This window comes from Macrosteles quadrilineatus, unplaced genomic scaffold, assembly GCF_028750875.1.
Source record: "Macrosteles quadrilineatus isolate MER2022 unplaced genomic scaffold, UCM_ALF_1.0 Scaffold_4__1_contigs__length_99947679, whole genome shotgun sequence".
In the NCBI taxonomy this organism is placed as follows: Eukaryota; Metazoa; Arthropoda; class Insecta; order Hemiptera; family Cicadellidae; genus Macrosteles; species Macrosteles quadrilineatus.
In genome coordinates this window covers 46190125-46211417 of record NW_026542597.1, presented here as the reverse complement: position 1 = coordinate 46211417, position 21293 = coordinate 46190125, and positions in this window count along the sequence as shown.

The window sequence follows — 21293 nt, the reverse complement described above, 5'->3', positions numbered from 1 at the left end:
TTATATTTAATGCCTGAAGATGGAATGGTAAATTAATGGATTTATAGTTGTTTAAAAGTTGCTACCTAAATAAACAAAGCTATTGCTACTGAATTTTCGCTGGAAGTGCGATATAAGAAATTTATGCAAATTCCTTGGAGCATCGTGGCCATCTTGGTTTAATTTCAAACAGCTGCTGAAGAGTTATTTATAATCCCATTTTTTTATGCTAAAGCTATTGTAATTCAAATATCGAGGGCACTATGAGATCATAAATTCGCTTTGTGGTTTTATAATTGATTTCCAAGGGAGTTCTTAGAAGCTGACGGCCATCTTGGATTTGCTCGCCATTAAAAGCAAGGTTAATTGCGTCGCTGAAGGGTTATTTACCAACTTAAAATATTTGTTCATATACCAAAGGGATTGTATTTTAAATATCTAGGGAGGTGCGAGATAAGAAATTATCTTTGTAGATTTGTAATTGTTTTATGATTACAGCTATGTAAGAAGGTTAAATTATTTGTTAATGTTGTACAAAAGTGTCTACAACTAACTTAAACGAACTGTAAACAATACAGAGAACAACTAGGTCATCAGCAACTGGACACTGAACCTTGTACATCAGGGAATTAGTTTAAAGAACGATTCTTTTGGATTAGCAATGAAATTATTTTAAATGTTTTGGAATGTAATATGGACATAAAGTTGTGCCCCACCCACTATGTATTAAAATATTCAATTTAAACTAAAAATGTGATAACAAATAAACAAATGAACTTACAACCAAAATATATTAGTTTTGCAGTTTCACAGAAGTCGGACAATTTGATTTCTTTAAATTAATTAAAGAAATGAATTAATTAGTGTCCATCTACACTAATTGTAAATTTCGAGGTGTTTGAACTGCACTGATGATCATTTCGATTTTGTCATAGTACCACGTTAAAGATTACCGTCTTTACTAAACTAGATTGAAATAATGGTCTTCTAGTTGCTTATTATATTGAATGTTCTAAGAAACACGCCCGGAAAGTTCCGTATCAGTCTCTGTCAGCTTAGAAAGGTTTTTAATTACCGATAATACGTATATTATAATTGATTAATTTAATGACAATAAGTAGTTAGACTGAAACATTTTTCAAAGTGTTAAGGGCAGTATTCTTAGTTTATTATTTATTTGTTATAGAGAATGTTTACGCATAATTTTCATTAACCAGCAGTGGATCACTGTGAACTAGGCAGTTATGTGTGGTCAAAGTGGACCGTAACTGACCACAAACTAGGCTCCAGTTTTAGGCTTTGTAGACTACCTTTGACTAACTACGGAGGATTTTTTCGACTTAGGAATATAGTCTGAAGTTTCAAATTATAGTTTGGTAAAACTGTAATACCAAAAAGGTGATTTGATATATTCTTTGGCTTTTGGAGTTTGTGACTTTTCGTCTTAGAACCAAATAGATCTAAAAAGGTCTACGTTACTTGCCCAGTGATTGTTTCATTCGACGTTGATTCATTACATATCATCGCTTCTTTCTTGAATGACCTAAGATATTTGAAAATAACACCCTGACAGGATTTCACAGTTCATACAAACTTTAAAACAATATTATTTTTAAATTTTGCCGAAGTTAACTATACATATTGAATACAATTTCTTGCATTTACTATTTTTTTCATTACGTTAATCAAGTGTTAAATAACTTGTATGTGTAAATGTCTATTCTATAATTTGTAAAACGAATTCCCTGAGAAAGTCTCCAGTAGCGCTGAGAGTGAGAAGTAATTAAATTTACAACGTGATGCAAGAAGTTGCAATGAAGTATCCTTGTGGGTAAAACAGACAGAACACACGACAAAGGAACTTTCAACGACTCTCTGGAGGATTAATGTTTTGTCGGTCGTTAAATTAATCTACTAAGTTAAACTAAATGTTATTTTATAGCTTCAGTGAAAACCAAGCTTAAATATTCGCTTTTATATAGGGATACAACCTGTACCATTTTTGTGTGATTGTTCCATGCATAGAGACAAACAGATCTATAATATAACGAATGGTCTATCTTGACTAGTTTTCCGTCTATTAGACTATTAGACTTTTCCAAAACATTCATAGTTTTGGGTAAGAATCAATTTCATAGTAAATTAAAATGGCTTTTAATGGACCAATTAATTAGTGGACCACTATATATGTGGTCTTAGACCTACGCATTTCCTGTGGCGTCGAGTGGATCGACTGTTGTTTGGGAAGTGGATAGTTTAATGGACTTTGGTAAGGGAAGAGAGTGGTTGGGAAACCAAGCTTTTCGTGGTTTTCTTAAAATAGTCCACCTATGAGTTTAAGTTTTTAAATATCAAATTAACGGCACAATCACCATTACCATAAATTATTTACCGAATCAATTTACTAACAAAGATAAAACCTACGTACTTTGAATACTAATTACTGAAACCTTACAAGTTAGTTAGAGAGGTACTTTGTTTATCCAAGAAAACTATTAAATTCTACCAGCCCATGTAAATTACCATACAATAGTTTAATTTTGGATGTGTGGTAAGTAATTTTGCCATAATATTTAAAGTGATTTACTCAATTCTTAAACAACGTTGCTGGAAATAGTTTTATTTTCATGCATTTATTTAATTGGCCGTATGAAGTAAAAAGAAAACCCCCTGATAAAAGTACTCCCAATTAAAAAAGCAAAACAACTTGTTTTAACACTACAGTTGCATCTAAATGAACATTATGCCTAATAACAAGTTATTTATTGTACTTGCAGTTATACAGATACCACAAATTGAAGTTGATTTGGAGTTCAGCAAACCAATTGTATAAAATGCCAGAAAATAACTCTTTACTCTGCAAACTCATCATCTTCCGTGTTTACTTTTATTCTCTCTGATTACTTTCTTCGTTTAATGGATGCTATAAACTCAGCTCAGTGTAACATTTTAATACGTTTTAAGGAGTTAAAGCTATTCCAAGTGAGACAGTTCACTCAACTTTGTTTTGTTTTTAAATGGTTTTAACAACTTCTAGCTTAATGCTGTATAAACAATTTTTCTTTAGATAACAAAGTCAGCTTTTCGCTTTTGAGTTCCGAAAAAGCAATATTATTTTTTTTTTACTGCCTTATGGTGGTTAACATCTCAGCTAGGTTTAGCTGACTCCAGCATCTTGAAGTCCAACGAGGGCACATGCTACCTAAAACGAAATTAGCTAAGTTTTCTTTAGTACGTACCAATACTTAGCTATTAGCTAAACATTAATACTTCATACAAATAATAATACATGAACTCTGGAGTAGATTAATCAAATGCACTTTACACGCTACTTAGATATCTTAGTTTTTTGTCATAATTATCTTGGACAAAAGATTATGACTAACTTGCAGCATATCACTACTAACTAGGCAGTTAAATGTGGTCAAAGAGGACCAGAACCGACCACAATCAAGGCTCTAGTTCATGCTTTAGGGTCTGTAGACTACCTTTGACTAATTACTGAAGGTTTCATCGACTTAGGTAACTGAATGTCATGCTAAGTAACATTGTTTGTAAATCTTTGACATTTGTAATAATAATTTGAAAGACGCTTGATAAGAAAAAATACCGATGATTTTGAAATTGACAAAAAAAGTTAAATTACTTGTTATAACTTGTTATTAGTTTATTATTATTCATGTAGATGCGTTCTTCAGATTATTAGTGTTTATGGCTTTTCGTTTAAGAAGGCAAGAAGTTTAAACAGGCAATTTTCAAATTTTGCTAAATATAATATTTCATTCATTATCCGTCAACACACTTTTGTCAGATGGTCTGAAAACCACAAAAGGTATGTGAGGAATGCATAAAGTATAAATTTCGGTACAGATCAAAATTGAAATTCTAACCATCATATGTTTAGAAAAATAATAATAGTGACGTTAATCATATAATTACGATGATAACAGTTTGAATACTTTTAGATACTATCAATTGTAAGCTGCGTATTTGTAAATGAATTCCCTGAGAAAGTCTCCAGTAGCGCTGAGAGTGAGAAGTAATTAAATTTACAACGTGATGCAAGAAGTTACAATGAAGTATCCTTGTGGGTAAAACAGACAGAACACACGACAAAGGAACTTTCAATGACTCTCTGGAGAAGTAATGTTCCGTCGGTCGTTAAATAATTCTACTATGTTACAACTGAATCTTAATTTCACAGTTATAAACGTTTAATAACTACATATAAATAATCTAAATTTTCATATATTCCAATACAATAATAGCTTGTTAGTTTTTTAATTTATCAGCTATTTTACACATATTAACCACATTTGAATAATAATATTATACCATAAATTTGTAACAACAACAAAACTTAGACTGATATCTCTAAAACTATTAAAACATAAAAATCTCATATATTTTATTTTTCAAACAGTTGACTTACCATAAAAACCAACCAAGCACTTGAATCTGTATCTCGTGAATAATGTTTAGAGAAAGAACACTGCACCGTTTCAAGAGGGCATAAATAAGGTTTTCAACGGGTTAAAATTACTTCTATTGGTGACTCAGCATATACGTGGTCTTACGCCTCTTTCACACGACGCGGCGCGCGCCGTGCGGCGCCCGCCGGATCCGGCGTAGGGCTATGGGAGTATATGAGTCCCTTCACACTACGTCCGGCGCGCGCCGCGCGGCGGCCGGATGCACCTTGAGCCGGACGACAGCGCCGCGCGGCGTCCACGCCGGACCACTTGGTGAAGGTGCATTGGTTCTTATGGGAGCTTTCACACGGTGCGGCGCGCGCCGCACGGCCCAACCCCTACGCTGTCTCAATTTAGGCAAACAACCTGACCAAGAGGGTGCAACAGTTAATTAAGAAATTATATAACGTTGTATCGGAAAATAATATATTTAAAGCTATTACAAAACATATATTTTTATGTTCATCCCATGCAAATCGGTCAACTTAAAGTATTAAAACAATTTTTTTTCTTTAATAACTAGAGGAGAATATTTAGTATTAAGTTAATAATTTAATAATTTATACGTAATGTAACATTTTTTTAACTTCTAGAATACAATATTTTCAGATATGACGAATACTTATATATAATACGTGAAGGCGATTTCTATAAAATACTACTCCTCTGTTAATAATGGACGGATTTTTACAAACGATGTGTCAAAATTAAGTATTTGTTGTGTACCCTTTCACCAATTCCTGTAGTAAAAGTCCTCGGGCTTTGCCCTCCGGCCATGAAAATCCCAATGTATATCTTATGAAGACAAGATTTTGTTTAGTTAAACCATAGACTAACCAACACAGGTAGACTTCTCATCCCATTGTTAATTTTGAAGCTCGTTTTTCATGTCTAGTTCATGTACGCCACACTGGGCGCTAGTGTCGACGAAATTTTGTTTCTATTATTTTAGGGGGAGTATTTTTTATCTATGGTTAAACAGACGAATAATTAGTATTAATTACAACTGTTCATAGTACACACATGATACACAGAGAGTTTTCGTTTTCAGTTTCGATAGATGGAGTGGAGTGAGCGTTCGTTTTCAGAGTGAGTTCGTTTCCAGTTTCGATAACTGGAGTGGAGTGATTGGTTACATTATTTATGAGTTGACTCTTTTAAGTCGACGGAAATTGTGACAATTATTCGTAAAAAAAACTACTTTAATATTTTGCAATTGCTCCAATTCGAGCAACAGGTGCACTAGTTTTTATATTTTAAATTAGCCTACAGTATTAATTTTATTTTAAATTTTAAGTGGAGTATTCATTTAAAAGCCACAACTGAACGGAAAATAATAAATATTTAGGAGGGCCGTACGGCGCGCGCCGCACGAAACCATACTAGTGTGAAGACACACGCTTGTCCGGCGCAGCGCCGCACGGCGGACGCCGCACGGCGCGCGCCGCTTCGTGTGAAAGAGGCGTTAGACTTACGCATTTCCTGCATTGTAGAGTTTGTCGACTGTTGTTTGGGAAGTGGGTGGTTTAATGGACTTTCGTAAGGAAAGAGAAAAGAGGTATGGACTTGTGTTGGGATGTTACGACACTACACCCGGTTTTCTTAATAATTGTAAAAAGAGGTAATGTTTTGGAGTTTCAAATAAATTAATCTATCACTATGTATAGATATTTATTATTGAAAAAATAAAAGGATTACCTTATCCAACCACAGTTGCTGGTATGTCAACTAGTTTCGTTCCCAAGAACTTCGTCAGGTCCATTGTATGTACCCACATCATCAATGTATTAATACATTGTGGTATGTCAAAAGAGTCTTTAAAATACTGTTAAAATTACATTTGCCAAACTAGTCATGTTGAATAAGTGATTAAAATGGAATAAACAATTATAAAACTGGTTAAAACTGTTCAGACTGGCCAGCACTGCCATATCACTGTCACTGACTAAATAAAACTGACTGAATCATGAGGTGTCTTCTTCTCTCCAGTGCCACCTGTAATTTCAGTTTGTTTTGTTCCTCTTATTTTATACTTCTTTGATTTGTAGCTTGTCAATATATTTATCAAATATAATATTTGACTGGAACGAATTCTGATAATTTAACATGTTAAATGGGTCGAGTTTTTTAGCCTTGAAGAAGATGAATTCTTCTTTAACATCAAGCTTAAAACTGTTAGCAATACTTCAACTATTTCCATGTTTTTATCAGTAGATGTGTAGTTGTACGATTCCGTTATTAAACGTTCAGTATAACTGGATTGCTGAAACAGCTATTTATTATTTACATGTAGAGGCAAAGATTCAGCACATATACTTTGTAATAGTAACTGACATTTTATGAAACGTTAAAGACACACGCACACACATTATATAGATAGAAAACTCAGACACTTCCACCAAAAACGATCAAAATTAAACTATCGAAATTATACGATGACGTAGAGGGGCCATGGAGTAACATTTTTTTTTGTAAAATTTTGACTTTTAATATCAAAATTTTGACTTTTATTCTTAAAGTTTTGACCTAAAATGTCAAAATATTGACTTCTATCTCAAAATGTCTTAAATTCTACAACGTCATATTTATTGCAAGTGTTTTTACAACTGGGGCTCAATTACTGTTTAAATCATCTGGTTTTGAGTGTTAAATTACCACCAAACTCCGTAAGTAGGCCTACTATAACCATAGAGATGAATAGATAGACTGGAGTCACTACTCTCTGGTTGAACGTAAGAAAAAAGCGTGCCATTCAAGATTGCCGCTTGTGCCGTTATGTTGGTCATACTGTCTCGGTTGGTTGTACTTGTAAAAAATAACTACATCTTTGAGATTAAAAGTCAAAATTTTGAGATTAAAAATCAAAATTTGAGATTTAAGTTAGAGTTAAAAAACAATGTTACTCCATGACCCTTCTACGCAGTCGTAAAATTATATAAATCTTAAACCAGTTTTTAACTAGAGACAAACGTATTTTTTTTTCAAAAAAACTTTCTGATACTAATAGCCTTAATATAATCTCGTGCAAGGACTTTATATCTCAATGTCATGGTAGGGTAATGTTAAGTGGCATCTTCAAAGTGTTTACATATAACAAGGTTACATCCGGTTACATATACGCATATATACTAATAATACGGTTACATCCACCGTAAGGTAAATAGAAAAACGTGGTGATACGAATGATGAGAAAGGGCTTTTCACCTGAAATATAGAAATAATGGTACCTTCTTATGATCGACCAAACATATGACGTAACAAATAAACCATACTCTGATAAAAAGTAGTCTCAGTAATTATAAAAGCCAAGATTTTACCTAAGGTTTTTAATTGGTAACATTAATTCTTATTACTTATAATATTTTTTTTAACACTAACATTTTTAAAAGATCCACAAGTATAGTCAATTTAAGGTGTCGAAAAACCAATTGTAATAATTGTCATAAATATATATTTACTGTGCATACTTATCAACTACCGGGTTTAATTTCATTCTTTCTTTTTTTTATTGGTTTTAAGTTTAACTCACAGGAATGTTTGAATATATTTTAAAAACGAAATAAAAGAGTTTGTGATGTTTATTTGAACTGATGATATTCTTGTATACATGTTTTAGCAACATTTATTAGTCAAATTTTAATAGGGTTTGTTTCTTTTGCCAATCTTACCTTAAATAAGTTAACTTCCCGCAGTTCATGTAGTCTAGCTGTTTTTACTATAATGTAATGATTGTTTGGATATAAATAGGTTTTGTAAAATAAAAATAAAACATTTTAATAATGTTGAGTTTTACAAAACAAATTGTGTAGTTATTAAAAAAACTATTTTTGCATTAAACCAGAACTGGTGTACACTTTTTCCTGCACAACCACCTAAAAAAAAAGTTTTTGTCATAGGTAAATCTAATTTAGGTATGTGAACGAGCTGTGGTAATTTGTTCATAATACAGTCCTAATATTTTATAAATTTCTAGATGTATTCCACTTTAAATTGTATGGAAATATTTGAGAGCAAAATGACCTCATCAAAAACTCATATACAAGAAGTCAGCAAACACCTGAATATCGTGTAGGATTCAATATGTGTGTAGGTCAGGAGGTGGTGGGACGATGACTTCATTTTATGAAACATTTACCATGTGTACACAACCAATATGGCCAATGGCTATAATATGATATTATTGTTGCGTCGTTAAAGAGTGGGACGAAGTTTGCGTAAAAAAAATTTGTTATACTACTGAAGTATTATTGACAAAATTACACCAATCTAGGTTTCCATACCCTCACAACCGGGGAATAAAAAACGAACGATAATAATAAAAACGGGAATCATAAATTTACGATTCTTTAAAAATATTTATCCTTGCCTACACAAACAGGCTAACAGAGCACTTAAATATTTTTTTGCTATACTTTTTTGTATTTTTTCATATTCCTTATCAGATTTCCAATAATAATAGTACAGAGTGGTTGAGGTAAAACACCGATATAAGCTGCAATAAATGTGTAAATTTGTATATAAAAAAATACCCTTTAGTAAGTTTTAGCGAATTTCCCTATAGGGAAGTAGCTATTACCGTAGGTCTCATGGTAAGACTTAGGCCCGGGACCGATTTACTTTTTCATTTTGATGTCCCCAGAGGCCAACAACACCATTCGTTCAAATTTTTATATATGTATATATATATATATAGATATATATATATATATATATATATAGATTAGTAGATATATTCATGTCACTTCTGGGCCAAAAAAGGAGCCACTCAAAAATTAAATGAATTTTCCTATTTTTTTATACAATATGCTATATTTTTTACCCTTTTAGGTCAATTTCTAACATATTCATATTTTTCTAGAAAAAGTATATAATTTTGATGAAATTTTCATGAATATGTCTATATTTTACATAAAATTGACTACAAAACAAAAACTAGTGAACAATGTTTTATAAGAGTAAATAAAATGTGAGTATCTGCTGTTATCATATCTGCTTTTAGATAATGGTGCACTGAAAATAATATTTCCGCTGTTCAATTATTGAAAACTTTTAACAAGTACTATTTTCTTATTAATAATCTAATCATAATTCTGAAAACTTATTTGAATTTAGAAAAAAATCTATTTAATCTAATACTTTACAATAAATGGTTTGAGCTTATATTTACTTATATCATGACTTAAAATAAAAATAAAAATGAACTCTAAATATTTAATAATACATAACCCATTTTATTTTGATGCACTAAGGTGGACTAAAGGTGTAAATAAAAAATCTAATATAATAAATATATGTTTATTTATTATTATATTTATAAATGTATATTGTAAGTAATATTTTCTTTTGTTTCTTGATGAATTTCTTTAAATATAATAACTATATTTGTAATTTTCTTTTTGTACTTTGAATTAAGATGATCATTGTTTGATATATATGAATCAATTTTACTTGAATAAGTTATTAGATCATAAGTAGAAATTTTACATTTTAATAATAATGGGTACTTTACAATGATATTATATAACTGTATATATCGTTCAATGGTTTTTCTATTAAGAAAAAACTTTTCTGAAATTTGCACATTTGTTAAAGAAAATTTTTTCTTCAATGTATTATAATAACAACCTCTATAATATGAAGAAAGTAATGATAATGCATGAAAGTTTGTTTCAAAATAGTTTAGATATTGAAGATTTTTTTTAGTTTCATTTATATCTAGTGTTATGTTTCCATTTTTTATTTTATGAGTAAACATTTCAAAGTCTCTAAAATTCAGAATTACATTGTCAAGTTTTTCATATATAATTCCACATTCAGCCATTGCTTCACACCAATTTATTGTTTTATCAATTTCAATCATAATATTAATAAACTTAGAATCTTTTATATATTTTTGTTTTTCTATGTCAACTTTTTTTATTTCATTAATATATAGTTTTTTTAAGTTTAATATTATTGGTGCTAAGTCACATAAATTGTTATAACTTAACTTATGTAATGAATCTTGAATAGCTCCAATATTTTTCATAAAAGCAATATCTTTAGCTAAGTTTGCATAGCTAAAGTCTTTTGATATTTCTTCACTAGTATAGTTATTTATATCACTTAACAACACATCACTGTTTAATTCAATATCCTCATCACAATTCACTTCACTATTCATGTTTTAATATTAATATAATAATAGTTTAATAACAACACTACTAGTGAATAACAACTCACTGAACAGTCTAAAATGACACAACAGTTTGTGTTTGATCTTGATAAATGGTACTATGATCGTCGCATTACGCAAGGTCATCCCGCTAGGTTCGCTAGTGTCAAATGCAAGCAAGTTAGCCAACACCATGAAATGAGATTTCTCTATTATTTCTTTGAATTAAAATGTTGCTATGGTAAAAATATGGTATTAAAACTTATAAGTGTTATATTTAATGTGTTTTTCAACCAATTTTGGTATACAGATATATTGAATATTAAATAATTTTTTGACTTATGTTAAGGGTAGTTTTATCCCTTATTTTTTATTTTATTTTAAAAAAATTGAAAAAATTATCAAAAGATTCTGAAACTTAAAAATTATGAATAATTATGTTAAAAATTAATGTTTTTACTAAAATTTTCCAATTTAGGGTGAACTACCCTTAAACTAAAAACCTTAATAACTTCTTTGTTTTTAAAGATATTTTCATGAAATTTGGTATGATATATCTATAAGGTAAGTACAAATTTATTAAATAATAAATTTAAAATATTTATTTCCTGTGACCTTGAAAATCAAAAATTTTTATTTATTAATATTTTTTTATGAAACAAATTTTAAATTAACAATAGTAGTCTCATTATTCATAAAATATAATAATATTTTGAAAAATATGTCAAAAAGTAGTAAATAAATGGTGGTTTTATAACAATTTTATTTGATTTCAGTTATATCATTTTTAATTACATTATACTCTAATAATCTTTCAGACACAACAACTACATAGCAATTAGTTTTACTAGCAACAGTTATATCATAATCAAAATCCATATTTATTATTATATCATTTTTCGATCCTGAAATATTTACAGTAGTTTTTGTAGTATCAATCACATACAATGGTCTATTTTCAATGAATTCTGTTGGATCATAATACATTTCACTATTGTTATAATAAACCTTTTTATAATCTTGATACATTTGATATACAATTCTAAATTTTCCATTATTTATATCTAGATTTATTAATTCATCAGGATAATAGTGACCATTTAATTTTACTCTAATATTTTGAATGTACATACTATCAAATTTTGAAGTGTCATATAATTGATCATTAGTTCTACCTTTTTGAAAACCAATTATTATAAATTTTGGATTATAGATGTTTCGATAAATATTTGTTATATCAAAACTAACTGTTTTTCCAGTTATTGTCTTTTGTTCAATACATTGCCAATGATTAAAGTGAAATAGTATTTTTTCTTTTTTAGTTATTTCATTAATATATTGAATTTTACTTGTAGTTTTATACTCAATTATTGGAACTCTAATGAAAAAGTCATCAATAATTACTTTTCCAACACCTGGTAATGTAGTATCATCAAAAGTTCCATCAACTTTTTTAGTTTTCCATCTAAAAATAGCATCATTATCTTCAGATCTAACAAAACATATATTGAACCCTCCTTTGTATATTGGAACATTAACATTTTCAAAGAAACCTAATCCAAAATGTGATAGATTACCCACAGCTTCAAATGTTTTTTTGAAATCTGATTGAAATCCATTACAAATGTTGGATACTGCTTCTGTTTTTGAATAAGTAACAGTACCTTTTATTGTACTCAATTGTCCAGGATATTCAATTTCCTCAATTAATTTATTATGTTTTCTAATTTCAATTTTTGAAAATAAGAATGGTATAAAATTATTAATCAACTTTACATTATCTGTAGCACTATAGTCTTTATCATCAGATTTTTTTAATGATCCTGAAATATAAAATTGAAACTTAGATGAACAAAATCCATCACCAAAATCAATATTAAATTCAGTTTTTTTGTTTGGTTCATTCAAATGTAGTTTAGATAAAGGATAAAAATTTTTATATTCAGCTCTTTCAATTTCATAAGTATTAGCCATTTATTAAGGAAAAATTTATGAAAAAATATGGAAAGAAAAAGGTTTTTTAAAACAAGTAAAATTTTATTAATTTTGAATTTTAATCAACTGAAATCTATTTAATCAACTGAAAAATGTTTAATCAACAGTATCATAATCATTTTTATCTTTAAAATATTGAATTTCTTTAACATTATCAACAATAAATTTAGCAGATAAGTTTTGGTTTTCAATAAGTAATTCCCAATCCAACATATATTTGTATTCTTCAATAAAGTTTTGAGATAATGTTTGGTATTTACAAATCAAATCAATATGATCTTTTAACTGATAATTTATGTATTCAGTAATAATCTTTTCATTCAAAATTTGATATTTAGCAATTTTTTCCCAATTCAATTTATTTTGAAACAATCTAATCATCTCTTCATTCAATTCATATTTTTCTGAAATAATATCCCAATCTTCATTGGTTAATAGAAATTGGTTTCTGATAATGAAATAATCAAATGAATTATATAGAGCCATTTATTAGGAGGAAATTTTTGTAAAACTACTTTTCTTTGAATTACATATACAACATTTTGCTTTAACCATATTTTTATTTTTTAATTTTATTGTTTGAATGTCTTTAGAATTGGTTTTTTGTTTACATTTAAGACAGTAAATAAACTCCATTTATATAGTAAAAATTATTGATCTTCTTGGTTTTCTGTATTAAGTTTATCTTCTAATATTTGTGCTAATCCAGCAGTTACTAATCTTATTTTTTCAGCAAGTTTATCTTCAAGTTGTTTTTCTAAATCTTCAACATACATTTTTAGATTAAATAATGAATTAACTAATTCATTTAAATCCTGTTTAGTTTTTGAATGATCATTACCAACCTTAATAATAGAATTTAAAACTTCATTTAACTCAGATTTTATGACAACATCATAGTCGTTAATGCTTGGTTTTACATTAACAATCCTTCTAGAATTAATACTTAAATAATTTTTGGATAGACTAATAGCATTAACCAAATTATTAGTTTTCTTAATATGGTTTTTTAAATCCTTATTAATATCATTAAAAATGGAATTTAATTTTGAATTAATATAATCATTTTTTACTTCAATTAAATCTTTTTTCTGTCTACCAAATAGATCAAATATATTTAATGAATCCATATTTATTAAGAATTAATTTATTGATTATGTTATCAAATCTTATATTTTTATTCAACTCATTTAATACAAAATACACAAATGACCACATATAGGTGGATCATTATAATTTTGAATTTGTGAATCATTAAAAAATATATTGTCTTTTCCTAAATATTTAACAATTTCCTTAAAAGGTTTATTAACAATTTTTCCATAAGAATCAAAGTAATATTTAATTTTATCTTTTTTATAATAACATATCCAATGAGTTCCATTACCAGAAAAAGAATCTAAATTGACTACACCACATTCAAATTTATTAACAGTTTTTGGAAGCATATCTCTCATAAAAACACCTCTAAAATTCTTAATATTTTGACATAATTTTTCTAAATCAGCTAAAGTCAATGGGTTGAAATTTTTTTCTTAACATATTTTAATGTTTTTTCATCTAATCCAGATCCTTTTACATTAGCTAATTCTTGATCTAACCAATTTATAAATTCTATAAATTTTGGAATAACATTGTCTTTTACTACTTTAGCTCCTCTTCTAACTTTTGGTGTTAAACTATTTATGCCAGGAATATAATCAGCAACATTTAATATTTCATTTAATAAACCACCATCTTTTATTTGTTTAAGTTGATTGTAAGAAAATTCAAGTCTTAATCCAGTATTTAATTTTTTATGTTTTTCTAATTTATTCAATTGTCTTTTAGTTAATAATAATACACCATTACCATTTTTAAATTGATCTATTTCAAATTGTATAGTCAAATTTTTATTTTTCTTAAAAGCAGATTTAATTTTAGATTTTTGATAATCAGTTAAATTTACCTTAACTTTCTCCATTTATATAGGTTAAAATTTTAATCCTATTTCTAATCCCATTCCAAATTTTCTTTTTAACCACATAGCACCTGATGTTGGTAAAGCAACTAATCTTTCACCTATATCATAATCACTAGATGTTGCTATATCCCATGCTTTATCTTGTAATATTTTATCAGCAATATCATTTCTAGATTCTGTATCTTTATGATCTCTATAAAATATATCATGTTCTTTAGCAGCTTTATCTAAATCATTTATTCCAGGATCACCTCTTTTTAATCTTTTTTGTAGCTTAGTTCCAGGTCCTAGATATTGAAAACCAGGTACATGCAATTCAAATGGTAAATTATTTATAAAATCATTTAATAATCCTGAACCTATAATTGGTGATGTTATAGTTGGTAATATTCTTTTTAAATATTTTATACCATCAGGTTTTTCAATTAATTCATCTAATTTGTTTGAAATAAAATCTTTAATAGCCCTTTTTTCATTGATAAAGTTATTATTTCCAGCTTTTTCTTGAGCATATATATAATTGATTATACTTTCTAATTTGTTTAAATCATCAATATATCTGTATTCAATTTTATTTTCTGAATATTTTCTTATACCAGATCCTTCAATATTTCCTTTAGAATCCCAAATAAATTTAATCAAATTCATATATTTATTACCTTTACTTGATTTTGGTTTTCTAGTACTTGGATCATTATTTTTATAAATTGAATCTGTTTCCCATAAAATTTTTGAGTAATTATTTAAATCATCTTGACTATATAAATTATCATCTGGTTTGTCTTTATATGTCAATAATCTCCATAAACCTTGAGTGCCAGTATATGTTTTACCATTAACAAGTAAATCATCATTATCAATTACTGTTATTTTATCACCAATCATAAATGATTTTTTATGTTTATCCCAATACAAACCAAATTTATCATCTTTTGCTCTAGGTAAATATTTTTGTGCAATTGGACCAATGATTTTATTTAATATTTGAGGTGAAACAATATTTGGATCTATAAATGTTGATTCTTCTTCAATAATTTGTTCTCTTATTGGTCTAAATGGAGTACTTGAAGGTAACATAAATTCTTCTTCAGATTGTGGTATTGATATGTTTGCAAATTGATTAACAATAGGTACTAAATCCATTAAATTTTTATTTTCATTTAAAACATCACCAATTTTATTTTCTACTTTACCAATTGCAGATGTTATTGGTTCATATGCTTTTTGTTTAATTTGTTCATAATTTTCATCAATTTTAATTTGATTTTTAAATTCTTTTATTAATTTTTTTTCAATTTCATCTAACTTCTTAGCCTTGTCGACAGTTATGTTATCTATTTATTAAAAGAAAAAATATGTTAACATAAACATAAATGATGTTAACATAAACATAAACCATGTTAACATAAACATAAACTATGTCGATTAAGCACAATCAACACTACACTAATGATTAATATAAATAAAACAAAAATAATAAGTAAATCTAAAAATAAACACAAACACATCATTTTTTATTTTCTGTAAATTTAATAAAAAAAATAAACACTAAAGATAAGGCAAATATTATTATAACAAATATTTTATCAACAATTAAATCAAGCATACACCACATTTATTTAGAAGAAAATTTTATATTAGAAAACTTATTCATATATTTTCCTTCATTTGTTTTTAATATCAAATTTATAGTTAAAAATCCATAATTTTCTTTCCAACAATCATTACAAATATCCTTAAATTCATTAAATGACATATCAGAACCTACAAAATGATCAAAAATGTGTTTTACATAATGATTATTTTGCTTAAAAATACATAACATATTTAAATTATTCCTTATTAATTTAATGTCAACTTTTGAATAACATTGTGAAAGATAAATACATGATATGTTTTTATGTCTACCCATTACAAAATACTCTTTTATTTTATCTTGATTTTCTAAAATACAATCATCAAAAACAATTAATGAATTTGGTTTACAATCATTTAATGAAATTATATCTTCACATGAACCAAAGAAATTTGCAACTTTTTTGTTAATGTTCATTTCAATATTTTTAAATCTATGTTGTAGTTTTATATATGCAGGCTGCTCTAATGATTTACTAAAAACATATAAATTTGTGTATGGTATCAATCTTTTATAGATAAAATTTAATAGTAATGTTGTTTTACCAGAACCACTTGATCCTATTATTAACAATCTAATTGGTTGATTATTCTTGATTTTTTCATCATATGTATCAAATTTTATCTTATTTTTTTCCTTTAAAAAATTTTCCATTTAAATAAGATGAAATTATTTAAAATTACAGGCAATTCTTCAAAGATTGAACTAAGATTAGAACATCCTATTTATTTGAATGGCAATTATAGTATTGGTTTAAATGGATTTTATTCAGATAATTTTGTATTAAATGTACCAAATGATTATAAAAACATATATGGTTTTAGTATTATTGATGAAAACAAAACAATTGATCAATATTTTAATATAAAGAAAGGATATTACACCTTAGAAGACATAAAAAAATTATTTACAAAAAGTTTAACAGAATTTAAAAATAAATATGATAAATTTAATGAAAATGAATTTTTATTAGAAAACAATGGTCCTTTTATTATAATAAAATCACCTGTTAAAATTATAGTCACAGCTTTTATAATTGATCTATTAGGGTTAAAAGATGAAATGATTGAACCAAATGTATTAATAAAAGGAATAAAATTACCAAAATTAAGACCTTTTGATGTTATTGAAATCCATTGTAATTTAGTTGAACCTAGCATTGAAAATCATAAAGATCATTTACATTTACATAGAGAATCTGAAATTTTATATTCTTTCTTTCCAAATATTGAATATGGTTCAAAAATAAGTGAAAAACCAAATCAAATAGACTATGTTCCTTTAAAAAAATTAAATAAAATTCAAAATATTAAAATTACTATTCAAGATAATGAAGGAAATTTATTGAATAATGAAAATGTAAGATCGATTGTGTATTTAAAATTTAAAAAAGAATCTTTTATATAAAATTAGATTTAATTGATTAAAAAAACAAGTTTATAAAGGTTTATTTAAGGTTTAATTATCAAATAAACTATTGAATTTATGAAATTTATTAAGATGTAAGTCACTAAAATTGCAACCAGTTTATTTGATTAAAAAAACAAGTTTATAAAGGTTTATTTAAGGTTTAATTATCAAATAAATGATTAAATTTATGGAATTTATTAAATATTTGACGCGTCGCAAAAATCGCGACGCGTGAATAAATGATAAAAAATGAGTTTATAAAGGTTTAATTATCAAATAAACTATTAAAAAACATGAAATTTATTAAAATTATTAAAGTTTTTTATATCATAAAAATCTTGAAGTAGATTAATTGATTAAAAAAACAAGTTTGTAAAGGTTTATTTAAGGTTTAATTATCAAATAAATGATTAAATTTATGGAATTTATTAAATATTTGACGCGTCGCAAAAATCGCGACGCGTGAATAAATGATAAAAAATGAGTTTATAAAGGTTTAATTATCAAATAAACTATTAAAAAACATGAAATTTATCAAAATTATTAAAGTTTTTTATATCATAAAAATCTTGAAGTAGATTAATTGATTAAAAAAACAAGTTTGTAAAGGTTTATTTAAGGTTTAATTATCAAATAAATGATTAAATTTATGGAATTTATTAAATATTTGACGCGTCGCAAAAATCGCGACGCGTGAATAAATGATAAAAAATGAGTTTATAAAGGTTTAATTATCAAATAAACTATTAAAAAACATGAAATTTATTAAAATTATTAAAGTTTTTTATATCATAAAAATCTTGAAGTAGATTAATTGATTAAAAAAACAAGTTTGTAAAGGTTTATTTAAGGTTTAATTATCAAATAAATGATTAAATTTATGGAATTTATTAAATATTTGACGCGTCGCAAAAATCGCGACGCGTGAATAAATGATAAAAAATGAGTTTATAAAGGTTTAATTATCAAATAAACTATTAAAAAACATGAAATTTATTAAAATTATTAAAGTTTTTTATATCATAAAAATCTTGAAGTAGATTAATTGATTAAAAAAACAAGTTTGTAAAGGTTTATTTAAGGTTTAATTATCAAATAAATGATTAAATTTATGGAATTTATTAAATATTTGACGCGTCGCAAAAATCGCGACGCGTGAATAAATGATAAAAAATGAGTTTATAAAGGTTTAATTATCAAATAAACTATTAAAAAACATGAAATTTATTAAAATTATTAAAGTTTTTTATATCATAAAAATCTTGAAGTAGATTAATTGATTAAAAAAACAAGTTTGTAAAGGTTTATTTAAGGTTTAATTATCAAATAAATGATTAAATTTATGGAATTTATTAAATATTTGACGCGTCGCAAAAATCGCGACGCGTGAATAAATGATAAAAAATGAGTTTATAAAGGTTTAATTATCAAATAAACTATTAAAAAACATGAAATTTATTAAAATTATTAAAGTTTTTTATATCATAAAAATCTTGAAGTAGATTAATTGATTAAAAAAACAAGTTTGTAAAGGTTTATTTAAGGTTTAATTATCAAATAAATGATTAAATTTATGGAATTTATTAAGAAGTAATCAAGTCACTAATATTGTGACTCGTTTAAATAATTAAAAATATAAGTTTATAAAAGTTTTAAAACTAAATAATATAGAGTTTGAAGAAATAAATTATAAAAATGATAAATGTAAATTATATAGTTCTATTAAAAATGATATAAAACAACTTAATAAAAGAGAAAGAATTTAATAAATTGGAAAAAAGTTATATACCTATAAATTGTAATAATTCAACTATAAATATTACATATTAGTTATATTTTGATCATTTTCTTTAAAACTATCTTTAACATATTTTAAAACTATATGTAAAAATGGCATAATACAAAAATTAAATGTTAAGTGATAAACATAATATTGGTTGTACTTAAAAAGATAAACTAAATGTTTATTTGATATTTTTGTTTTATATAAATATAATTTTTGATCATTTTTACTATTTATTAATTCTTTTGGTATAATTATTATTTCCATTTATTAAAAATATTTTTTAATAAATTCTTTAATTTTAGTTCTATATGGTTTTAAATTTATATCTTCTTTATTCTGATATATATTATAATTTTTATATCTAAATAAAAATATTTTACCATAAGTCATATTTGGATATAAATATATTATTTGGTTATCATTTATATTTAAAACTTCTTTTGGTATAATTAATGCATGTGGTTGATCGCTCATTTAGTAATATTTTTATGTCCCCAAGGTAATGTATCTACTCTATTTTCACATACAAATCTTTTATTATCTTTATTACTTAAAGCTAATTTGTTAATTCTCACTGTGTATAATTCATGTTTAAAACTTCTAATACATGTCATCTCTCTATATTGTTCCACATCATCAAACAAACATTTCTTAAAATCATTCATATTAATTGACTTATTTACAACACTTTTCTTGATTCCTTTACATTTAACTGGATTTTTCTTATCAAACTCATAACTGTATAGCTTTGATCTTAATCCACAATATTCTTCTAAAATTTCACCATTTAATTCATCTTTAAATTTTCCAATTACTTTTTTATTCTTTTCATTAAAACATTCATGATCTTTCTTATAATCACTTGTATCAAAATCATTTATATTTTCTTTAATAATTTTATAAGGATCTTTCTTTAATTCCACAAAGTAACTATCAGTGTCCATATATAATAGTTTTATATTTGGATCAAATTTCTTCAATTTTTCATAATAAAATTCATACATCAATAGCTTTGATAATTCTAAAACTGAAAATCCTATATAAATTGGTTTATCAAATTTTACTTTTTCTTTAATCATGTGAGAAGCAATACAATCGGTATCAAATATCTTAAATGTTTTAAAGTTTGGTTTTTTAGCTAGTTTTAATGAATATTCTTCATTACCTAATTTTATATCACATCTATTTCTAACATTTTCCATTGTCTTACCAAATACGGAATTATTCATTAATTTGAAGAAGTCTTTTTCAAAATCTGATTTTGATTGAGCTCTTAATTTTGTATTTAATTGAATATATTTTTTCATATAATTGTCTTGATCAAATGCAATCACTCTATTGACTCTTTTTAATTTTAATCCTTTTTTAAAGTAATATTTTAAGTTTCTTGAATGAACCACATAGTCTTTTTTATTAAATAATGTAGTACAAAGCTTATTATTATAATGTTCAGGAGCTAATGGTAAATCCTTGTGATTATCATGTAATTCCTTTGGATATTCTAAATCAACATCTAAAATATAACCATAATCAGCATTTTCATCTAATTCTAATATAGTTTCTTTCCATTCATCAGTTGTATATACATTTGGATTCATCCATTTAATATCTTTATATGGTAGTTTTTGACTTAAGGCCCATCCATATAAATTGTTTGCATCTACATATAACATGTAATTTTCAGGTTTATTAGGATCATAATTTTTGGTGTATTTGTTATTTGCTTTACAATACCTTGTAACACATTGAGAAATTCCACCTCTTATACCTTTTTCAATCATCAAATACATATCATAATCGCTTATCAATTCTAATTCTATTTTTATTAATTTTAACATAGAGTCCCATGCTAATGATGGTGATGTTAAATAATGTGCAGGATCTAATTGATAGTTCTT